Consider the following 24,526-nt stretch of genomic DNA (forward strand, 5'->3'; position numbering starts at 1 on the left):
TCTGCCTACCTTTTCGAGGTGTGCAGGCTCCTTGGTGATGATGCCTTCTATTTGACCTTGTCAGATGATCCCACTATTAATTTTCAAACACTTTACAAGGAACATATCACACAGGCATTACCAGATGGAGTTATATCCAAATCTGAATTTAAGTTTTTATATTTTGAAAATCCAAGAACTCCTATTTTTTATCATTTACCAAAAGTACATCAATTTCTCTTAGATCCCCCAGGAAGACCCATTATCTCTGGGGTAGAGTCAATGATGTCTAGCCTATCCCAATATGTTGATTATTATCTTCAACCCTTTGTAGCCAAGCTCAGGCCTCATGTTAGGAATACGCTGCATGTCGTCGACTCCATCTCGGAGCTCAAATGGAAGCCTACCTATCTCTGAGTGACATGCGATGTATCATCCTTGTACACTTGCATTGATCATTCCAGGGGGATAGAAGCCATGAAATATTTGTTAGACACTGATTCACCCATTCCTTTAATACATAAGAATGTTATACTGGACAGTATTAGTTTTATACTTAGACACAATTATTTATTATTTGATGAAATATTTTTTTTACAGATCTGTGGAATGGCCATGGGCATGAGGTTTGCCACCAGCTATGCCAATCTCTATATGGGATTTTGGGAAAAACTATCCGTATGGCAGCATGCGGAGCTCGGAGTGCGCCTCGTGTATTATGGCTGTTTCATTGATGACATCATTATTATTTGGGAAGGTGAAGAGGCAGTTCTTCATAGAATTTTAGGTTCATTTGATATTAACAATTTAGGTTTGAAATTTACTTTTGAAATTAGTCCTATTTACACAGTCTTTTAAGACCATGTTTTGCCTATAGACCAAGACAATAATTTCATCACGACGACTCATTTCAAATCTGTTTCAGTAAATAATTACGTCCATGCCTCCAGTAACCATCATGAACAGTGGCTCAACAATATCCCGCTAGGACAGTTTCATTGTTTGAAAAGAAACTGTTCTAGAGAGCGTGATTTCCTTCTTCAATCCAAAACTCTCCGTGATAACTTTGCTGCTAAAGGTTATAAACACAAACTATCACAGACCCTCTCAACAAGGTTCAGGCTACTTAAAGGGCCTTCTTACTTAATAAATCAAAGGTCAATAGAAAATCGGTTATGGTGAATCTGGGAGCCCAGTGGACAATATTTCCGTGGCTCGCGGGTTCATAACCAATTACTGTATAATCAGTTTTCGAGGTCTATTCAGAACACTCTGAATAGAAGCTGGAACATATTGAAATATGATCCTCATCTGGGACCTGTACTTCAAAGGAAAGCTCCTATTATCTACAGTATAGGAAAGCCAGGAACATCAAGGGTATTTTGGCTCCTAGTAAAATTAGACATATTGATGCACAGGCAGGTGCCACCTCTGTGAACCATATTGGGGGGGGGGGGGGTGCTTTGAAGATCCCGTTAGCCCTTAACGAGACATTAACTGTAGTTAACGTCTTGTTACAGTAGAGGCAACGTTTATTCTAACATTTGCCGTAAACTAGCCGGGTTACATTCTGGGTATGTGCTGGGTATGTTCTGGGCTAGTTTGAGGCACGTTTAAGGCATTTCTGCATTGACTAACGACCCATAGGATTAACACAGCAGGGATCCCTGGCAGTCCAATTCAGTTTGAATGGGACTGCCAGGGACCCCCGCTGTGAATCTGATAGGCCATTAATCAATGCAGAAATGCTGGGGCTAGTTTAAGGAAAGTTTAAGGCATGTATTCAGAATGTACCTGGGTGTTTCCTGTTTTTTTTGGGGAATTGCCACTGGTTTTTGTTAGAATAAGAGTTGCCTCTACTGTAAGTCACTGATGGAGCTTTCTAGATCTACCCCAATGAGTTTTCTTAAACTAAAATATTGAATTACATTTATAATCTGATTATACATTAGTATAGGAATACAAAACCAGCACCTTAAAATCTTGAATTATTACCATAGTTTTAAAAATAATTATTCTCTATTATTGCCAAGATAATTAGGATGTGGCTGCAGTACTAGGGGTTTTCTCCGGTAATATTTCTTGCATAGGATAATACATTTTCCAGGGGAAGATCTCATAGACTGTTTGTGTATAAATATCAGTAGTTGTGCAATAACTGAATACAAAGCTTATCTTGTGCTATTTACTTGTAAAGTTAGACAAAGGGTAGCAAATAAGATTCAGCAATGGATAGCTGCCCTTTATTTTGCCCCTAGATTTAAGCAAGTTCCTTGCAAACAAAACATAAAATACAAGCCCCTCCGGCACAAAGTATAAAGCACCTGGTAAATCTGTGCTCCTACAGTATTTTTGTTTAGATTTGAAAAATCCATAATTCTGTATTGGTGTACTATTATTAAAGGACTCTGTATTTATGGTCACTGCCTTTGAAGTGATTGAACTTAGTGTCAGATCTCTTTTTGGGAATATCAAGGGACCTTGATAAAGCGCACTATGCGTGAGACATATCGGTCTTATTGCTTATGACCCAATAAGCTTTTTTCATTCATGTACATGTATATTTTTTAGTCACCCTCTTTCTTCATTGGTGTGCGTCACAGTTTATTTCTTTTTCCCTGTATGCAACATCGCGGACAGAACACCGGATGATTCTAATCTTTACTGGACTGAGAAAGAGAAGAGGTAAATCACAACCTACTGTATGCAGCTATACTGAGTACCCAGTCCGACGAAAGTGGAGTACAGTTAAACATTTGGGGGAATATACCACGTGCTTTTTGGATATAAAAGACTAGAGAAATTGAGCGTCAATTTATTTTCCTGGATGCTGAAGGCTCTTATTGGGACCGAACAAGGTAGGCACCATCTCTTTATCTTATTTACCATATTACCCTTACTGGACCCCCCTAGACTGACACTACCTATAATGCTCTATGGACTTGATCAGTTCCTCCTACAGTATATTAATTTATAGTAGTATATACTGACGGTAGACCTCATTAGTCTCTCCCCTATTTGTTTGATTACTCTGAGCCCCAGGATTTCTCATTGGACTTTCTATCATATATCTTTGTGACCGTAGGAAAGCCACTCTACCTCCATGAACCAAAATCAAACTGTAAGCTCTTCAGAGCAGATACTAATTGTGTATTATATGGTCTTATTTAGTCCTCTCTAAATAGGTCAAAATGAGAGGGTTTGTAGTTCAAGTTCTCTTTTGTGTATTTTTGCTAACCCATTTTTAGAGCTATAGCCCTGATTTTATTTTTACACTCGTTACTTTTCTACCCATTTCAGTACTGGAAGAACCTGTATCACATGGATGGGAGCCACCACAGCTGCTCTTCTGTTTCCTACTATTGTATATAGGTATGTATTTATACAGCAACATTAATATACATAGCGCTTCACAGTAGTAATACACGTGACAATCCTATAAATAACAAATAATACTAATAACACATAATGGGAAGAAGTGCTTCAGACATAAAAATAACATTTAGGAATAGGAGTCCTGCTACGACGAGCTTACAATCTAGTTGTACAATAACTGAATACAAAGTTTATCTTGTGCTATTTACTTTTAAATTTAGACAAAGGGTAGAAAATAGGGTTCACATTTTCCTTGAAATAGTCAGCAAAGTCCCGAAGTAAGATGGAGGAAGAACAGGCAGCAGAGGGTGGTCTGAATAGGGAATCAAAGACAGAGAAGAGTCGGCGTGGGTTAGACTTGTGCATGTTGATTAGTGAAGAAAAATAGGTTTGTTTAGCCTGGGAGAGGGCAGAGTTGAAACAGGATAGCATACATTTGTAGTGAAGGAAGTCTGCGAGAGAGATTTCCTCCAAAGGCGTTTAGAGGAACGAGTGCAGGAATGCAGCATACGCATGTGGAAATTTGGCCAGGGTCTGGGGCTAGAAGGGCGAGAACAGTAGAGAGAAAGCGGGGCATGTAGATCAAGAGAGGAGGATAAGGCAAAGTTGTAGTTCCTGGCCAGGTTATCAGGATCTGGAGCAGAGCTGAAAGAAGAGAGGGAGGAGACTAAAGTGGAATAAAAAGCTGGTACTGTAAGTTAATTGAGTGCAGGTCTCTGCAGAAATGAGGGGTAGATGGAGGTGGAGAAGGGGAGATGTGAGAGAGAGAAAATGAGATGAGGTGATGGTCAGAGATAGGAAAGGGGGAAATGGAGAAATCAGAGAGAGAAAAGTTTTTAGTGAAAACCAGGTCTAGGTAGTGGCCATCCTTGTAGGTGCTGGCTGCATTCCACTGTTGAAGGCCAAAATAAGAGGTTAGAGAGAAAGCGGGAAGCCCAAGGGAGAGTGGGGTCATCAATACGGCAGTTGAATTCCCCAAGGAGAAGAACAGGGAGTCTGAGTAGAGAAAGAAAGAGAGCCAGTATTCAAAGTGAAAGAGAAGACAGAAGGGGAATGAGTAGATGTAGGTGGGCGATAGATGACCACCAAATGGACAGGGAGAGGAGAGAAAATCTGGACAGTATGAGCCTCAAATGAGGGAAAAGGAAGAGAGGGAGGAATAGGAAGATTTTGGTAATGGCAGAGAGCAGAGAGGAGTATCCCCATACCAACACCCCTGCCTTAAGGGCGCAGAGTGTGGGTGAAAGAAAGGCCTCCATAAAAGAGAACAGCTTCCAGTGCAGAGTCAAACTGAATGAGCCAAGTCTCAGTTATAGCAAAGTGGAGCAGAGAGTGAGAGAAAAATAAGTCATGCACAGAGATGAAAAAAATAGAGATTGCTTCCGAGGTTCACAGCACCTTCACTCAGCCAGTTGTATGAATATAAAAAGTTTATTAGTAACCAGCAATGTACAACAGCATGAACACTCTTACGCGTTTCGTCCAAGCCAGGACTTTTTCAAAGACTCTTTGAAAAAGTCCTGGCTTGGACGAAACGCGTAAGAGTGTTCATGCTGTTGTACATTGCTGGTTACTAATAAACTTTTTTATATTCATACAACTGGCTGAGTGAAGGTGCTGTGAACCTCGGAAGCAATCTCTATTTTTTTCATCTGTGACGTCATATCCGGTTGGGGCACGCAGACGCCAGCAAGCAGAATCCCAGCACACAGAGCCTCCAGGTTCAAGCTTGCAGCCGCAAACAGGAACGGCTTTCAAGGGACCTCCAGGATCAAGCTTGCAGCCGCAAACAGGAACGGCTTTCAAGGGACCTCCACGCGATACACAGGGGAGACAGGTGAGGATATATTGGTACCCGGGCCGTGATTTACTTGGGGGCGCCCCCTTGGGAGGTGTCCCCTTGTACCTCTAACCGGTTTTCCAGTACCCCACTCCCCTTGTTAGTATCGGAGATAAGCATATATTGCCTTATTACCTGCATCACCTACTGCACCGACACACATTATTCGAGCAAATACCCGGTATGTACCTGGCAGATACCTGGAATGCGCCGCTCCTCACCTCTGACAAGCCCCGTTGCATTTGCCTTCCCAGCCTGGGTTCATGCCTGGCTGACGGGCGGCTGATCTGTTAAATGATAATGATTAGGATTTAATAGGCTGCAATGCTTCGCGTGTCTACCAGATGGCATAAATTCATGAATTGTAATGCAGTATATATATATATGTACTGTGCAGTATTGCAGCCAGCGGGAATAAAATGCTTCAATCCCTGCCGGAAAATAACTCAATGCACTCGGGCAGAAAACAGTCACAAACCTCAATACACCCGGGTATACCCGAATTCGTGGGACTAGCCGAGCTCGAATAAAGTGTGTCGCCAGTGTATATACGGGCGTCAAACCTTCTTTCCTAAACACACTCCATAGTGCCTGGTAGTGGCCTCGATAATTGGGGTTACCCTATTTTTTCCATGCACAGAGATGAACTTATTAGCAAGGGAGTGGGCACTCCAAGGCGCACAGGAAAAAGGAAGAGGGGAGGTTGATTAAATGGGTAAGAGGTTAGAGAGGTTTACATCACGAGGGGGAAAAGTTGGAGGCGAGGACGAGAGCATTTAGAAATTAGATAGTGCTCAAAGTCATGCAGTATTTTCAAAGGCAATCAAGTTCACACTTGCATTAAACGGGCAATGGATGGAAGGGAAGTAAACATAATTATGTCCCTTTATAAAGCATTAGTAAGACCACACCTTGAATATGGAGTATAATTTTGGGCGCCTCTCCTTAGAAAAGACATTATGGAACTAGAGAAAGTGCAGAGAAGAGCCACCAAATTAATAAAGGAAATGGACAATTTGATTTATAAGGAGAGACTAGCCAAATTAGGCTTGTTTACATAAGAAAAGAGACGTCTAAGAGGGGATATGATAACTACATACAAATATATTTGGAGACAGTACAAGGAGCTTTCAAAAGGATTATTCATCCGAAGTGCAGTACAAAGGACATGGGGTCATCCCTTAAGGTTGGAGGAAAGGAGATTTCACCAGCAACAAAGGAAAGGTTTCTTTGCAGTAAGGGCAGTTACAATGTGGAATACATTACCATGGAGACTGTGATGGCAGATACAATATATTTGTTTAAAAAAAAAAGTTGGGGTCTATTTAGAACAGTGGTTCCCAATCTGTGTGCCGCGGTGCAGAGAACATGGTGAGTGTGTGTGTCTGCCTTCCCGCTCCTGGCTCCTCTATCTGCTGGTGTGCCGTCCCCTTCTGCCCCGGGTGATAGGAGAAGGTGGGGGGTGGGAGTTGTAAATTTGCCTGTCCTGGAGGTGTGTGCAGGGGAGGCAAGGAGCCGTCTGCATGGATCTCCTGCCTTTTCTCCCCCCCCTCCTCTCCAGTCACTCACATTCGTCGCTGCCTCTGCTCTCCACTGCTCTCCAATGTGTGTGTATGTGTGTGTGTGTGTGTGTCTGTGTATCTGTGTGTGTGTGTGTATCTGTGTGTGTGTATCTGTGTGTGTGTGTATCTGTGTGTGTATATCTGTGTGTGTGTGTATCATCGACTGTGTGCTGGGAGCCGCCTGCACGGATCTCCTGCCTTTCCTCCCTCCCTCCCCCCCAGTCACTCACATCTGTCGCTGCCTCTGCTCTCCACTGTGTGTTTGTATCAGTGACTGTGTGTGTGTGTATCAGTGAGAGTCTGGGAGAGTGTGTGTCAGTGACTGTGTGTGTGTGTCAGTGACTGTGTGTGTGTATCAGTGACTGTGTGTGTGTATCAGTGACTGTGTGTGTGTTCATCAGTGAAAGTCTGGGAGAGTGTGTGTCAGAGTGTGTGAGTCTGGGAGTGTGTGATTCTGGGAGAGTGTGTGTCTGAGAGCGTGTGTGTCTGAGAGAGTGTATGTCTGAGAGAGTGTATGTCTGAGAGAGTGTGTGTCTGAGAGAGTGTGTCTGAGAGAGTGTGTCTGAGAGAGTGTGTGTCTGAGAGAGTGTGTGTCTGAGAGAGTGTGTGTCTGAGAGAGTGTGTGTCTGAGAGAGTGAGAGAGTGTGTGTCTGAGAGAGTGAGAGTGTGTGTGTCTGAGAGAGTGAGAGAGAGTGTGTCTGAGAGAGTGAGAGAGAGTGTGTCTGAGATAGTGAGTGAGAGAGAGTGTCTGAGATAATGAGTGAGAGAGTCTGAGATAGTGAGTGAGAGTGAGTGTGTCTGAGAGAGTGAGTGAGAGTGTGTCTGAGAGAGTGAGAGAGAGAGAGTGTCAGAGAGTGTCAGAGAGTGAGAGAGAGTGTGTCTGAGAGAGTGAGTGAGAGTGTGTCTGAGAGAGTGAGAGAGAGAGTGTCTGAGAGAGTGAGTGAGAGAGAGTGTCTGAGTGAGAGTGTGTCTGAGAGACAGAGACAGTGTGTCTGAGAGAGAGTGTGTGTGTGAGAGAGTGTGTGTGTCAGAGAGAGTGTGTGTCAGAGAGAGAGAGTGTGTGTCCGAGAGAGAGAGAGTGTGTGTCAGAGAGAGAGAGAGAGTGTGTGTCAGAGAGAGAGAGAGTGTGTGTCAGAGAGAGAGAGAGAGTGTGTGTCAGAGAGAGAGAGTGTGTGTCAGAGAGAGTGTGTGTGTCAGAGAGAGAGTGTGTGTCAGAGAGAGAGTGTGTGTCAGAGAGAGAGTGTGTGTCAGAGAGAGAGTGTGTGTCAGAGAGAGAGTGTGTGTCAGAGAGAGAGTGTGTGTCAGAGAGAGAGTGTGTGTCAGAGAGAGAGTGTGTGTCAGAGAGTGAGTGTGTGTCTGAGAGAGTGAGAGTGTGTGTGTCTGAGAGAGTGAGAGTGTGTGTGTCTGAGAGAGTGAGAGTGTGTGTGTCTGAGAGAGTGAGAGTGTGTGTGTCTGAGAGAGTGAGAGTGTGTGTGTCTGAGAGAGTGAGAGTGTGTATGTCTGAGAGAGTGAGAGTGTGTGTCTGAGAGAGTGAGAGTGTGTGTCTGAGAGAGTGAGTGAGAGTGTGTCTGAGAGAGTGAGTGAGAGTGTGTCTGAGAGAGTGAGAGAGAGTGTCTGAGTGAGAGTGTGTCTGAGAGAGTGAGTCAGTGTGTCTGAGAGAGTGAGTCAGTGTGTCTGAGAGAGTGAGTGAGAATAAGTGTTTCTGAGAGAGTGAGAGAGAATGTGTCTGAGAGTGAGTGAGAGTGTGTGAGTGAGAGTGTGTCTGAGAGACGGAGAGACAGTGTGTGAGAGAGAGTTTGTGTGTCTGAGAGAGAGTGTGTGTCAGAGAGAGTGAGAGTGTGTGTGTCAGAGAGAGTGAGAGTGTGTGTGTGTCTGAGAGAGTGAGAGTGTGTGTGTGTCTGAGAGAGTGAGAGTGTGTGTGTCTGAGAGAGTGAGAGTGTGTGTGTCTGAGAGAGTGAGAGTGTGTGTGTCTGAGAGAGTGAGAGTGTGTGTGTCTGAGAGAGTGAGTGAGAGTGTGTCTGTGAGAGAGAGTGTCTATGAGAGAGTGTGTGTGAGAGAGTGAGTGTGTGAGAGAGTGAGTGTGTGAGAGAGAGTGTGTGTGAGAGAGTGAGTGTGTGTGAGAGAGTGAGTGTGTGTGAGAGAGAGAGTGTGTGTGAGAGAGAGAGTGTGTGTGAGAGAGAGAGTGTGTGAGAGAGTGAGTGTGTGAGAGAGAGTGTGTGTGAGAGAGAGTGTGTGTGAGAGAGTGAGTGTGTGTGAGAGAGAGAGTGTGTGTGAGAGAGTGAGTGTGTGTGAGAGAGTGAGTGTGTGTGAGAGAGTGAGTGTGTGTGAGAGAGTGAGTGTGTGTGAGAGAGTGAGTGTGTGTGAGAGAGTGAGTGTGTGAGAGAGAGTGTGTGTGAGAGAGTGAGTGTGTGTGAGAGAGTGAGTGTGTCTGAGAGAGTGAGAGTGTGTGTGTCTGAGAGAGTGAGTGAGAGTGTGTCTGTGAGAGAGAGTGTCTATGAGAGAGTGTGTGTGAGAGAGTGAGTGTGTGAGAGAGTGAGTGTGTGAGAGAGTGTGTGTGTGAGAGAGTGAGTGTGTGTGAGAGAGTGAGTGTGTGTGAGAGAGTGAGTGTGTGTGAGAGAGTGAGTGTGTGTGAGAGAGTGAGTGTGTGTGAGAGAGTGAGTGTGTGTGAGAGAGTGAGTGTGTCTGAGAGAGAGTGTGTGTCTGAGAGAGAGTGTGTGTCTGAGAGAGAGTGTGTGTCTGAGAGAGAGTGTGTGTCTGAGAGAGAGTGTGTGTCTGAGAGAGAGTGTGTGTCTGAGAGAGAGTGTGTGTCTGAGAGAGAGTGTGTGTCTGAGAGAGAGTGTGTGTCTGAGAGAGAGTGTGTGTCTGAGAGAGTGTGTGTGTCTGAGAGAGAGAGTGTGTCTGAGAGAGAGAGTGTGTCTGAGAGAGAGAGTGTGTCTGAGAGAGAGAGTGTGTCTGAGAGAGAGAGTGTGTCTGAGAGAGAGAGTGTGTCTGAGAGAGAGAGTGTGTCTGAGAGAGAGTGTGTGTCTGAGAGAGAGTGTGTGTCTGAGAGTGAGAGTGTGTCTGAGAGTGAGAGTGTGTCTGAGAGAGTGTCAGTGTGTCTGAGAGAGTGAGTGAGAATGAGTGTTTTTGAGAGAGTGAGAGAGAGAATGTGTCTGAGAGTGTGTGAGTGAGAGTGTGTCTGAGAGACAGAGACAGTGTGTCTGAGAGAGAGTGTGTGTGTCAGAGAGAGAGAGTGTGTGTCAGAGAGAGAGAGTGTGTGTCAGAGAGAGAGTGTGTGTCAGAGAGAGAGAGTGTGTGTCAGAGAGAGAGTGTGTGTCAGAGAGAGAGTGTGTGTCAGAGAGAGAGTGTGTGTCAGAGAGAGAGTGTGTGTCAGAGAGAGAGTGTGTGTCAGAGAGAGAGTGTGTGTCAGAGAGAGAGTGTGTGTCAGAGAGAGAGTGTGTGTCAGAGAGAGAGTGTGTGTCAGAGAGAGAGTGTGTGTCAGAGAGAGAGTGTGTGTCAGAGAGAGAGTGTGTGTCAGAGAGAGAGTGTGTGTCAGAGAGAGAGTGTGTGTCAGAGAGAGAGTGTGTGTCAGAGAGAGAGTGTGTGTCAGAGAGAGAGTGTGTGTCAGAGAGAGTGAGAGTGTGTGTCTGAAAGAGTGAGAGTGTGTGTCTGAAAGAGTGAGAGTGTGTGTCTGAGAGAGTGAGAGTGTGTGTCTGAGAGAGTGAGAGTGTGTGTCTGAGAGAGTGAGTGAGAGTGTGTCTGAGAGAGTGAGAGAGAGAGTGTCTGAGTGAGAGTGTGTCTGAGAGAGTGAGTCAGTGTGTCTGAGAGAGTGAGTCAGTGTGTCTGAGAGAGTGAGTGAGAATGAGTGTTTCTGAGAGAGTGAGAGAGAATGTGTCTGAGAGTGAGTGAGAGTGTGTGAGTGAGAGTGTGTCTGAGAGACGGAGAGACAGTGTGTGAGAGAGAGAGTGTGTGTCTGAGATAGTGTGTGTCTGAGAGAGAGTGTGTGTCAGAGAGAGAGTGTGTGTCAGAGAGAGAGTGTGTGTCAGAGAGAGAGTGTGTGTCAGAGAGAGTGAGAGTGTGTGTGTCTGAGAGAGTGAGTGTGTGTGTCTGAGAGAGTGAGAGTGTGTGTGTCTGAGAGAGTGAGAGTGTGTGTGTCTGAGAGAGTGAGAGTGTGTGTGTCTGAGAGAGTGAGTGAGAGTGTGTCTGTGAGAGAGAGTGTCTGAGAGAGTGTGTGTGAGAGAGTGAGTGTGTGTGAGAGAGTCAGTGTGTGTGAGAGAGTGAGTGTGTGTGAGAGTGTGTGTGTGTGAGAGAGTGAGTGTGTGTGAGAGAGTGAGTGTGTGTGAGAGAGTGAGTGTGTGTGAGAGTGTGTCTGAGAGAGAGTGTGTCTGAGAGAGAGTGTGTGTCTGAGAGAGATTGTGTCTGAGAGAGAGTGTGTCTGAGAGAGAGTGTGTCTGAGAGAGAGTGTGTGTCAGAGAGTGAGTGTGTGTCTGAGAGAGTGAGAGTGTGTGTGTCTGAGAGAGTGAGAGTGTGTGTGTCTGAGAGAGTGAGAGTGTGTGTGTCTGAGAGAGTGAGAGTGTGTGTGTCTGAGAGAGTGAGAGTGTGTGTGTCTGAGAGAGTGAGAGTGTGTATGTCTGAGAGAGTGAGAGTGTGTGTCTGAGAGAGTGAGAGTGTGTGTCTGAGAGAGTGAGAGTGTGTGTCTGAGAGAGTGAGTGAGAGTGTGTCTGAGAGAGTGAGTGAGAGTGTGTCTGAGAGAGTGAGAGAGAGTGTCTGAGTGAGAGTGTGTCTGAGAGAGTGAGTCAGTGTGTCTGAGAGAGTGAGTCAGTGTGTCTGAGAGAGTGAGTGAGAATAAGTGTTTCTGAGAGAGTGAGAGAGAATGTGTCTGAGAGTGAGTGAGAGTGTGTGAGTGAGAGTGTGTCTGAGAGACGGAGAGACAGTGTGTGAGAGAGAGTTTGTGTGTCTGAGAGAGAGTGTGTGTCAGAGAGAGTGAGAGTGTGTGTGTCAGAGAGAGTGAGAGTGTGTGTGTGTCTGAGAGAGTGAGAGTGTGTGTGTGTCTGAGAGAGTGAGAGTGTGTGTGTCTGAGAGAGTGAGAGTGTGTGTGTCTGAGAGAGTGAGAGTGTGTGTGTCTGAGAGAGTGAGAGTGTGTGTGTCTGAGAGAGTGAGTGAGAGTGTGTCTGTGAGAGAGAGTGTCTATGAGAGAGTGTGTGTGAGAGAGTGAGTGTGTGAGAGAGTGAGTGTGTGAGAGAGAGTGTGTGTGAGAGAGTGAGTGTGTGTGAGAGAGTGAGTGTGTGTGAGAGAGAGAGTGTGTGTGAGAGAGAGAGTGTGTGTGAGAGAGAGAGTGTGTGAGAGAGTGAGTGTGTGAGAGAGAGTGTGTGTGAGAGAGAGTGTGTGTGAGAGAGTGAGTGTGTGTGAGAGAGAGAGTGTGTGTGAGAGAGTGAGTGTGTGTGAGAGAGTGAGTGTGTGTGAGAGAGTGAGTGTGTGTGAGAGAGTGAGTGTGTGTGAGAGAGTGAGTGTGTGTGAGAGAGTGAGTGTGTGAGAGAGAGTGTGTGTGAGAGAGTGAGTGTGTGTGAGAGAGTGAGTGTGTCTGAGAGAGTGAGAGTGTGTGTGTCTGAGAGAGTGAGTGAGAGTGTGTCTGTGAGAGAGAGTGTCTATGAGAGAGTGTGTGTGAGAGAGTGAGTGTGTGAGAGAGTGAGTGTGTGAGAGAGAGTGTGTGTGAGAGAGTGAGTGTGTGTGAGAGAGTGAGTGTGTGTGAGAGAGTGAGTGTGTGTGAGAGAGTGAGTGTGTGTGAGAGAGTGAGTGTGTGTGAGAGAGTGAGTGTGTCTGAGAGAGAGTGTGTGTCTGAGAGAGAGTGTGTGTCTGAGAGAGAGTGTGTGTCTGAGAGAGAGTGTGTGTCTGAGAGAGAGTGTGTGTCTGAGAGAGAGTGTGTGTCTGAGAGAGAGTGTGTGTCTGAGAGAGAGTGTGTGTCTGAGAGAGAGTGTGTGTCTGAGAGAGAGTGTGTGTCTGAGAGAGTGTGTGTGTCTGAGAGAGAGAGTGTGTCTGAGAGAGAGAGTGTGTCTGAGAGAGAGAGTGTGTCTGAGAGAGAGAGTGTGTCTGAGAGAGAGAGTGTGTCTGAGAGAGAGAGTGTGTCTGAGAGAGAGAGTGTGTCTGAGAGAGAGAGTGTGTCTGAGAGAGAGTGTGTGTCTGAGAGAGAGTGTGTGTCTGAGAGTGAGAGTGTGTCTGAGAGTGAGAGTGTGTCTGAGAGAGTGTCAGTGTGTCTGAGAGAGTGAGTGAGAATGAGTGTTTTTGAGAGAGTGAGAGAGAGAATGTGTCTGAGAGTGTGTGAGTGAGAGTGTGTCTGAGAGACAGAGACAGTGTGTCTGAGAGAGAGTGTGTGTGTCAGAGAGAGAGAGTGTGTGTCAGAGAGAGAGAGTGTGTGTCAGAGAGAGAGTGTGTGTCAGAGAGAGAGAGTGTGTGTCAGAGAGAGAGTGTGTGTCAGAGAGAGAGTGTGTGTCAGAGAGAGAGTGTGTGTCAGAGAGAGAGTGTGTGTCAGAGAGAGAGTGTGTGTCAGAGAGAGAGTGTGTGTCAGAGAGAGAGTGTGTGTCAGAGAGAGAGTGTGTGTCAGAGAGAGAGTGTGTGTCAGAGAGAGAGTGTGTGTCAGAGAGAGAGTGTGTGTCAGAGAGAGAGTGTGTGTCAGAGAGAGAGTGTGTGTCAGAGAGAGAGTGTGTGTCAGAGAGAGAGTGTGTGTCAGAGAGAGTGAGAGTGTGTGTCTGAAAGAGTGAGAGTGTGTGTCTGAAAGAGTGAGAGTGTGTGTCTGAGAGAGTGAGAGTGTGTGTCTGAGAGAGTGAGAGTGTGTGTCTGAGAGAGTGAGTGAGAGTGTGTCTGAGAGAGTGAGAGAGAGAGTGTCTGAGTGAGAGTGTGTCTGAGAGAGTGAGTCAGTGTGTCTGAGAGAGTGAGTCAGTGTGTCTGAGAGAGTGAGTGAGAATGAGTGTTTCTGAGAGAGTGAGAGAGAATGTGTCTGAGAGTGAGTGAGAGTGTGTGAGTGAGAGTGTGTCTGAGAGACGGAGAGACAGTGTGTGAGAGAGAGAGTGTGTGTCTGAGATAGTGTGTGTCTGAGAGAGAGTGTGTGTCAGAGAGAGAGTGTGTGTCAGAGAGAGAGTGTGTGTCAGAGAGAGAGTGTGTGTCAGAGAGAGTGAGAGTGTGTGTGTCTGAGAGAGTGAGAGTGTGTGTGTCTGAGAGAGAGTGAGTGTGTGTGTCTGAGAGAGTGAGAGTGTGTGTGTCTGAGAGAGTGAGAGTGTGTGTGTCTGAGAGAGTGAGTGAGAGTGTGTCTGTGAGAGAGAGTGTCTGAGAGAGTGTGTGTGAGAGAGTGAGTGTGTGTGAGAGAGTCAGTGTGTGTGAGAGAGTGAGTGTGTGTGAGAGTGTGTGTGTGTGTGAGAGAGTGAGTGTGTGTGAGAGAGTGAGTGTGTGTGAGAGAGTGAGTGTGTGTGAGAGTGTGTCTGAGAAAGAGTGTGTCTGAGAGAGAGTGTGTGTCTGAGAGAGATTGTGTCTGAGAGAGAGTGTGTCTGAGAGAGAGTGTGTCTGAGAGAGAGAGTGTGTCTGAGAGAGAGAGTGTGTCTGAGAGAGACTGTGTGTCTGAGAGAGAGTGTGTGTCTGAGAGAGACTGTGTGTCTGAGAGAGAGTGTGTGTCTGAGAGAGAGTGTGTGTCTGAGAGAGAGTGTGTGTCTGAGAGAGAGTGTGTGTCTGAGAGAGAGTGTGTGTCTGAGAGAGAGTGTGTGTCTGAGAGAGAGTGTGTGTCTGAGAGAGAGTGTGTGTCTGAGAGAGAGTGTGTGTCTGAGAGAGAGTGTGTGTCTGAGAGAGAGTGTGTGTCTGAGAGAGAGTGTGTGTCTGAGAGAGAGTGTGTGTCTGAGAGAGAGTGTGTGTCTGAGAGAGAGTGTGTGTCTGAGAGAGAGTGTGTGTCTGAGAGAGAGTGTGTGTCTGAGAGAGAGTGTGTGTCTGAGAGAGAGTGTGTGTCTGAGAGAGAGTGTGTGTCTGAGAGAGAGTGTGTGTCTGAGAGAGAGTGTGTGTCTGAGAGAGAGTGTGTGTCTGAGAGAGTGTGTGTCTGAGAGAGAGTGTGTGTCTGAGAGAGTGTGTGTGTCTGAGAGAGTGTGTGTGTCTGAGAGAGAGTGTGTGTCTGAGAGAGCGTGTGCCTGAGAGAGACACCAACTGCGCACTGCAACTGTTAGGTATGTATATACAACTTTGTTTTTACTTTGGGCGCCGCGGAAAAATCCTTATCGCCTTGGGGAGCCTTGAAAAAATCCCGATCGCCTTGGGGAGCCTTGAACCGAAAAAGTTTGGGAACCACTGATTTAGAAAGAAAGGTATACAAGGATGTTTGAGAGAGAGTGTGTGTCTGAGAGTGAGAGTGTGAGTGAGAGTGTGTCTGAGAGAGTGTCAGTGTGTCTGAGAGAGTGAGTGAGAATGAGTGTTTCTGAGAGAGTGAGAGAAAGAATGTGTCTGAGAGTGTGTGAGTGAGAGTGTGTCTGAGAGACAGAGACAGTGTGTCTGAGAGAGAGTGTGTGTGTCTGAGAGAGAGTGTGTGTGTCAGAGAGAGAGAGTGTGTGTCAGAGAGAGAGAGAGTGTGTGTCAGAGAGAGAGAGAGTGTGTGTCAGAGAGAGAGTGTGTGTCAGAGAGAGAGTGTGTGTCAGAGAGAGAGTGTGTGTCAGAGAGAGAGTGTGTGTCAGAGAGAGAGTGTGTGTCAGAGAGAGAGTGTGTGTCAGAGAGAGAGTGTGTGTCAGAGAGATAGTGTGTGTCAGAGAGAGTGAGAGTGTGTGTCTGAAAGAGTGAGAGTGTGTGTCTGAAAGAGTGAGAGTGTGTGTCTGAAAGAGTGAGAGTGTGTGTCTGAGAGAGTGAGAGTGTGTGTCTGAGAGAGTGAGAGTGTGTGTCTGAGAGAGTGAGTGAGAGTGTGTCTGAGAGAGTGAGTGAGAGAGAGTGTCTGAGTGAGAGTGTGTCTGAGAGAGTGAGTCAGTGAGTACCGATATAGGATAAAGTATCTGTCGTCTAAATTTAGTATACACTACCGACACACTTTATTGAAGTGTGGTCGGTACCGCAAGCCGGGAAATCTCCCGGCTTGCTAGTGGCCGCCCCTCGGCGTGCCGCGCGTCATAGACGCGCGGTCACGCGTCATCGGGAGCCTGCGCCCCCTGCACGCGTGTCCAGGGGCTCCCCGAGGGAGCCCTGGTGTCCCGCGATCGCGGGACAGCGGCAGGGGGTTCCGGGGGACCCGGCGGACCCGGCAGCGGTAGGGAGAGCGCCCCGATCGGAGGGCGCTCTTCCGCTGCTTCGGCGTGCGCCCGTCACACTCGGGCGCGCGCCAGGCTACTGCTGCAGCACAGAACGGGCAAATGCTCGAATAAACTGTGCCGCAGCAGTAGGTTGAATTTGATGGTCGTATGTCTTTTTTCAACATTATCTACAATATAATTATGTAACTATGTTCGTGCCAGAAGGAGTAAGATTTGAAGTTTACCAACTAATGCACGATTCGAAACTTGCTGGCCATCCAGGTATCAACACGACACATGAACTTTTGTCCTGCTCCAAATTTGGCCCAAATGTTCACAAGACGTCAAAGAATTTGTCCTTTCCTGCAAGACCCCTTGTGCTTCCCCTCTGGTCTTCCTGAAGCCTCTCCTGGTGCCTACATGTACTTGGGGGTCCTTTTCTCGATGGACTTTATCATGGAGCTTCCCCCATCAAGAGGTTACAATACGATCCTGGTTTGCGGCTCAGTAAAATTAACAACTTTATTGCTGCCAAGGGTTTCCCCATTGCAGACAATAATAATATTTATTTATTTATTTATAAAATATTTTACCAGGAAGTAATACATTGAGAGTTACCTCTCGTTTTCAAGTATGTCCTGGGCACAGAGTAAAACAAAATAATACATGGTTACAAATACAGTTACATAAATGAACAAGGTATACATTATATACAAGACATTGCATGCACAGTTAAAGAAAATATATATTATGAGCGTATGAAACAGTTACAGATCAGATTAAAGTGTGAGACAGCCTTAGATTTGAAAGAACTTAAGCTGGTGGTGGATATGAGAGTCTCTGGTAGGTTGTTCCAGTTTTGGGGTGCACGGAAGGAGAAGGAGGAACGTCCGGATACTTTGTTGAGTCTTGGGACCATGAATAGTCTTTTGGAGTCTGATCTCAGGTGATAGGTACTGCATGTGGTAGGGGTGAGGAGCTTGTTCAGGTAGCTGGGTAGCTTGCCCAGAAAGTATTTGAGGGTGAGACAGGAAAGGTGAACTTTGCGCCTAGACTCTAGTGATGACCAATCTAGTTCTTTGAGCATTTCGCAGTGATGTGTGTTGTAGTTGCATTGGAGAACAAAACGACAAATTGAATTGTAGAGGGTGTCAAGTTTGCTAAGGTGGGTTTGAGGAGCCGAGCCATAAACTATGTCTCCATAGTCAATAATTGGCATTAGCATCTGCTGTGCAATACGCTTTCTGACCAGGAGACTTAGGGAGGATTTGTTCCTGTAAAGTACCCCTAGTTTGGCATAGGTCTTGGTTGTCAGGGTATCAATGTGCATCCCGAATGTTAAGTGGGAGTCAAACCATAAGCCCAGGTATTTAAAACTAGTGACAGGTGTTAGGGTGGTTTTAGCGTTGGTTCTAATCAGGAGCTCAGTCACTGGAAGCTTTACAAACGTAGTCTTGGTCCCAAATACCATTGTTACAGTCTTGTCAGTGTTTAAAAACAGTTTGTTTTGGGAAATCCAGTTTTCGAGTCTCAAAAAGTCAGACTGAAGTATATGTTGAAGGTCAGAGAGGCTATGGCTATAATAACTAATTATATAGTGCTTTTCTCCCAATGGGACACAAATCAGATGCTAGAGCAATATTTGCGTTGTTTTGTCAGACATTTCAAGGATGGCAGGGTGGAGTTTTTGCATCTCGCAGCGTTCGCCTATAACAATGCTCTACATAGCTCAATGCAACAGACCATATTTTTTGACAATTATGGGTATCACCCAATTTTCATACCCTACTTACCGGTCTCCTGTGTCATTCCCACTTTCTCTGAGAGACTTTCCTCTCTACAAGAGATAGACGAAACACTGAAGGTGATTCTGCAAGAAGCTCATGATCGCTACAAAATAAACGCTGACCTGCACTGTAGATCAGCCCCTATGATGCAAGTACTGTAGGTGTAAGAGTCTGGATATCTACAAAAAACCTACGCCTTAAGATAATGACTAGGAAACATAGACATAAATTTATAGGATTCTTCAAAATATTAGCTCAAATTAACCTAGTCATTTTTTGCTTATAACTCCCAGACTCAATGAAGATCCATCTGGTATTCTATATCTCCCTGCTAAAGCAGTCGCAAGAGAATCCCTTTCCTGGATGCATTTTTCCTCCTCCGTATCCTGTCTAGGTTGATGGTGAGGAGGAATTTCTTGTCAAAGGTGTCACGGGAGATCAGGCAAATACACCATTAATACCGGGATCTTATCATTGAGCAAAGCCAATAAGTAAAATAGATTGTAATTTATTCCATAGAAACAGGCAAACACACATTGAATTACAATAGACAGAAAAAGATACACTTACTGGGCTCTGGGGTTGACAAAATGACTTTCCTAGCTGAAATAAAGTCTTTAAAACAGTCCAGTGCTGAAGTGGGGACTTAGAAAACATTCCGGTTTTAAAAGTCCTGCAGCCTTTCTTTTTGCAATCGCAGCAAGGAGTCTCTGGGCCTGGTCTGACCCATTCTTGCTCTTATGGCAAATTGGACTTCTGAAATCACTTGGGAACACATGGAACACCCAAGAAAGAATAACAGCAGAGAGGGATCTTGGATGGGGGCTGTCTTATAAACTTCGAGACAGGCCGTCCCACCCCTTGCCCTCCAACCAGTCGCGTGGGAAATTAAACTCCAACCACTCACACACTTTGCCAGATTTGTGAAAGCTGGCACCTATGACTTTAGAACAGTGAGAGAGCATGTGCACAAACCACCATCTTTGCTCATTCACTATTCAAAAACCCCCACCAGCTTAATGCCACTATGTCTGGAAAAAGTGACAACTGACAGGATGGCCTGTAGTTCATCACAGGATTTGGGACACTTAACTCAGCCATCCTGTGTATAGGGCTTTCACACCTACAGTATGCAAACATGTGTGACTTTGATCTAGGTTACATGGACCCTTTGAACAGAGGATATTGGTGGTCCATTTAGCCTTTCCTTCTAACAAAAGGGTTCACACCTCTGGGATATCTGAGGCTTTCAAGTCCTGGCTTTCTCCCAGACGCATAGGCATCGAGCTGGTAGCCATGACTTCGAAATCCCAGTTCATTTACAGGTTATCAATATATATACACATTAAACTATACCCATCTAATAAAATAGATTGTGTCCTGTCTTCTGTGTGCTAAAAGTTATGAGTTCCTATTCAGGTGTCATGAATGGAGTGAGTGTATATTCCCTACAAATCACGAGCCTCATTCTTTGCACACATGAGAAAAATACTTTTAACTTTTAGACACTTTAAAAACCTGCTCAGCTTTATAACCTTAGCGTAGGCCATTCTTGAACCCATACTCTAGGCTCAGGATACCTGGGCATGTACAGTGGTGGCCGCCTTTAGTCTAATTCGGCCCTCACCGCGGGAATTTTTAAACCGCGGGCAGACGCAAACTTTTTTTTTAAGTTTCGGCGCCTGCGGCGCTTTCATTGTTCAGCGTCATTAGCGCTGAACGGAGATTCGGCTGACGCGCGGCTACGAGATGCGGCTGGCGTGCGGCCAAGTTCGGTTGTTAAAGGAAACAGCCCCGAACAATTCCGGGTAAGTTTTAGAATAAGCTTAGCCGCAACAGTATGTGGGTACCTCTGCTATACTGGGGGAGCCCCTTGCTATACTAAAGACTCTGTGGATACCTGCAGATATATTTTAACCCCTTCATACCCATTTACCTTGTCTGGAAGATGCTGCAGCAAGAACTCTGGTGGTGAGTCGTAAGAGCGTTTTCAGGGTAAGAGGTTGGCGGAGTAATGCGCTTAGCTGTATCCGAGTATATCACTCAATCTTCGGATACAACTCTTGGGGTATCCCATAACACGGAACCCCGCTACATCGACACATTCTGCAAAGATTTTCTCTGACAAACCCACCCTGAAAATTATAGCCTAGAAATCTCCCGATCACAGCATCCCAGTGAAGGCAACAATCACATCATTTGTTAATGTTGCAAAATCAGTATACAGTTGCAGTAGTACATTTTTGACATCTGGGTCCCAGAGCTGACACTCTAAGACCCTAACACACGGGTCAGGTTAACCAAGTGGGCTTGACCTTTATTATAAGCCTGGTTAATCCCTTCAGCGTCACAAAAGGGTTATCTCAAAGGAAGCTGCAGTACCCGATTCAAAGGATAGGCTCTGGTCTCAATGAAAGATCTTGCGAGCCGGAGTAAAATATTCATGTCCCACGTCTAGTGACAGCCTTCCAAAACCAATTCTCAACCAAACCAAGAGGATTATCTTTCAAAGGATATTATTTGAAGAGGGGGTGGGGTAGGGGTGAGGGGGAGGGAGTAATGTCAGGGAATTCAGTTTTTTCTCCTCTTTAGTCTGGATTTCTGCGGGTCTGCCATCAGGGCAACTCTTTGGCCTGCTACAATTCTGCAGAGAGTTAGGTTGTAGTTACTGTTATGAAGCCTGCTCAGACCTTACTTCACCTGCCTCTCTCAAGTACTGACCTCTGCATGTTGCTAATTATTCTTTCCCTGCTGCCAGCCCTGACCTATATTTGTTCCTGACCATCCTTTACCCGACTTCAGCCCTTACCTCTGCTTTGTTCCTTACCCTCCTTTGCCTACCACCAGCCCTGATATGTGCTTCGTTACTGATCATTTCTACCTGCCTTCTAGCCTGTCCCAGCCACTGGACTGAAGCTCTATAGTTACTTCCTGTGAAATCCAGATTCCAAAGCATCATGTTGATTCAAGAAAGGACACTTAGTCTTGCAGATGAGGTCAGAAGAAAGAGAAATGTGACCTAAAACATCACTTTTCTCAAGCTATTGGTAAATACATACAAGTCCTACTTCACATATTTATTGCCCATTGAACACTCCCTGCCTCATAGACACACGCAGCCATTTTCCAATGGTCACATAATAAATCGGTTCTGTAGTCGTAGATAATAGTGACTGTTTTTTTTATTCAATTCAATTACATTTTTAATGAGTTTTACTATACTAAGCATCCTTTGATTTCTATTTTAGGACACCTCCCCAACAGTGCAAGATATTTTTGCGATAATTTGTTGCCAATGTTTCCAGCCATTTGTGCTATAAACTCTAATAGATAATGTTAGATAAGTAATATAAGGATACATTGTAGCTGCTGAATTACTCTGACTGAAGGATTGATTGAAACTGAAAGTGCCCATTATGATAGGCACACAGTTAGATTTGTACAGTTTTATAAAAGGAGCACCAAACGGTTCCTAGTTTAGGTAAGAATATAGAATGTAAGGCATTGTTACATGCTTTACATATACAAATAAAAAGGAGGGAGGGGGGAATGTAGTAATCCTGCTTTAACTTCAGTGCTAAAAGGTGGCAAGGTTTTAAGAAATTCAGACTTCAGACGTTGACATACACAAATTAGAGTGAAATACCTGTACTATTACAAGTATAAATTATTTAATTATTGCTTGAAACCAAGTCTTGTAAATGGGTCTTTTTATGGACGGAGAAGTTTATTCTTTGAGATAACTAATTTAAGATCAATTCATTTGTAGTGCTCTGTTTTTATTGTATTGACTTTTGGCTGATCTGCCTTTTTTCTTTAGGAATACCACCGTCATCTTTGATTTCCATTCATCTGATAAGACATGCACATACAGTATGAAAGAACGTCCTGACATACAGTAAGAGGAGCAAAGTGCCCTACCACATTGACAAGTATACCAAACGCATACCAATTTAATGTCTGTCCAGGAGTTTAATACTGTACATACACATGAAAACATATTTTGTTTTAATAGAACAATATGTTTAACTTAAGCACCTACAGCATTTACAGAGTTTATACAGGCTTAATCTGCGATTTCAGATTGCAAGGTGCATAATTTACACTTGTGATAAGCATATTTCTCTGGATGGCAGAAGATTTAAAACAAAACCATAGCAATCTGGGAAACAATCAGACTCGGGAGTTGAAAGAAAACAAATCTATCAGTCTGGCTTAATTTACATTAACAAAGCAGAGCCAATTGTACAGCCAGTTCAACTCTTGTTTATAAGCAGTATTGAAAGCTTGGCTTATCTAATGACCACCTGCTCCACCTAAGTAAAGTGCAGCATTAATCACATTCAAGACGATAGTCATTTGGAGAGCAGGAAAAGGGACAGCATGACACTGCTTCATCCACTACTGGCAGGAGCAGAAAAGCAGCAGGCTTGGAAAATAAACGGATTAGGACTTAAACAAGTACGTGCTGCAGCACAAATTGGAGGTATTTAGAATTTTTCTCAATTATCTGGATGGGGGCGGGGGAAGTATTTTTTTGTTGTCTGAGAAATACTGTAGTGTGCCAAGAGGGCATTCCTGTTTTGCAAATGCAGATTAACCCCTGAAGATATGGTACCCTAATTGTACTGTATCAGACTTTATGAGTAAGTTATAAAAGCACACATTTGATACGCTGTATTTCTGTATATACTACTATATATGCTAATAGGTAACATAAATGTTGGTTGCTAGCTTTTGTACCTCTGATTTAAAGTTTAACCCCTTAACTCATATTTCTAGGAACGAGAAAGTTGAAAAAAGCCTACTATAAGTAATTAAAATCAGTGATTTACACATATAAATTGCTGTGTAAATAAGATTGTAGGTTGCCCAGTACTTAAGTAATAATCCCCTCAGAACAGGGCATTACTGGCCAATAATGCCCTGGCTGGAAGAGTTGAAGGCTCAAGGCCAGGGCTTTATTGGCCATTAATGCCCTGTTCTGAGGGGATTATTACTATTATAGGCTAAATGTAGGCTTATTTCATAAATAATAGACACTTTTGTATAGTTATATAGATTTTTGTATTAAAATAAAATAGTAAATACAATGTACATGAATCCACCTCTATATACACTTACACTGCAGATATCTATATCCACACACTGCCGCCCGCTCTGTATACACACACAACACAGCATCTCTACACACACACAGCAGCTCAACACACAACACAGCAGATCTACACACACACACACACACACACACACACACACACACACACACACACACACACACACACACACACACACACACACACACACACACACACACACACACAACACAGCACCTCTACACACAGTAGCTCTACACTCACAAGCACACCACACACACATACACACACTGGAGCTCTACACACATAACAAAGCACCTGTACACTCACAACACAGCACCACAACACAGCACCTCTACACTCACAACACAGCACCACAACACAGCACCTCTACACTCACAACACAGCAGCTCTACACACACAACACAGCAGCTCAACACACACACACACAGCAGCTCTACACACACAGCAGCAGCTCTACACCCACACACACACAACACAGCAGCTACACACACACACACACACACACACACACACACACACACACACACACACACACACACACACACACACACACACACACACACACAACACAGCAGCTCTACACACACACACACACCAACCACAGCAGCAGCTCTACACACACACACACACACAAACACACACACAAACAAACACACACACACACACACACACACACAGCAGCTCTACACATACACACACAACACAGCAGCTCTACACACACAAACTCTGCTGCTACACACACATGCTACACCCATAAACACAGCTGCTGACACTGACACAAACACACACACACACACACACACACACACACACACACACACTGAAGCTCTATACACACACAACATTGCCGCTCAACACACACAACACACACAAACTGCTGCTACACACACATACAACTGCACAACACACACACACTGCTGCTGCTATACCCATAAACACTGCTACTGACACACACACACACACACACACACACACACAATAAAAAATGCAGCCACTTACTAAACTTTGCAAACTCTCTCCCCCCAATTCAACTGAATCTGCTCATAAAATCACAGTCAGCTCAGGAGGGGGAGGAGTCAACCCATGGCTGATAATTCCTGACCAATCCCCTGCCCTGTCTTACAGCTGTTACTTCATTCTAACCAATCCCCTGTCCTGTCTCAGCTGTTCTGAAAGCTGATTGGCTGGAAATAAACACATTGAAAACTGCACTTTGCAAGCTGCTAAAATTCCGGGCATTACTGATTGGATAATGCCCGGAATTTTATCAGAGAGCAGGGCTTTCAATAATGCCCTGAATTTTACTGCTTTAGCCTATAATTAAAGATAAATCACCTGAAAATAATTAATCTTGAAGAGCACAGGCTGCAGGTCTCCAATCTTCCCTTGCTAAGGGATGAGCTCAATAAATATGTATTGGTTGTCAAATCAAGGCTACCTGTGGCCTCTATAGTCAACCCTCCCTAGGTTGCTATTTTTAGGTACTTTATTGCTGATCCTTGCTTAGTACACACTGTGATTAATTTGGTTGCATATACTGGCATAAAGCTGGCAGTTATGTACTATAGCAATAGCAATGGCACGAGTTGTTGTTTCATCTTTCATATACAATAACAGGGAGCGCAAACATTTTCCTTGCGCCCCC

The 24,526-nt window shown here is 45.0% G+C and overlaps 1 protein-coding gene and 1 long non-coding RNA gene across 3 annotated transcripts in view; one reads left to right on the plus strand and one right to left on the minus strand.

Moving 5' to 3' along the window:
- DOC2B (double C2 domain beta) overlaps positions 1 to 24,526 on the minus strand; it is a 1,409,852-nt gene that overhangs the window by 217,401 nt on the left and 1,167,925 nt on the right. The gene's annotated exons all lie outside the window — the stretch shown is intronic.
- Positions 1,728 to 22,650, plus strand: LOC142489199 (uncharacterized). The gene is made up of 3 exons (XR_012799817.1): positions 1,728 to 2,837; positions 3,280 to 3,351; positions 21,582 to 22,650. It is a non-coding gene; the product is annotated as an uncharacterized LOC142489199 (long non-coding RNA).

The sequence above is a fragment of the Ascaphus truei genome, chromosome 3 (genome assembly GCF_040206685.1).
Source record: "Ascaphus truei isolate aAscTru1 chromosome 3, aAscTru1.hap1, whole genome shotgun sequence".
NCBI lineage: Eukaryota > Metazoa > Chordata > Amphibia > Anura > Ascaphidae > Ascaphus > Ascaphus truei.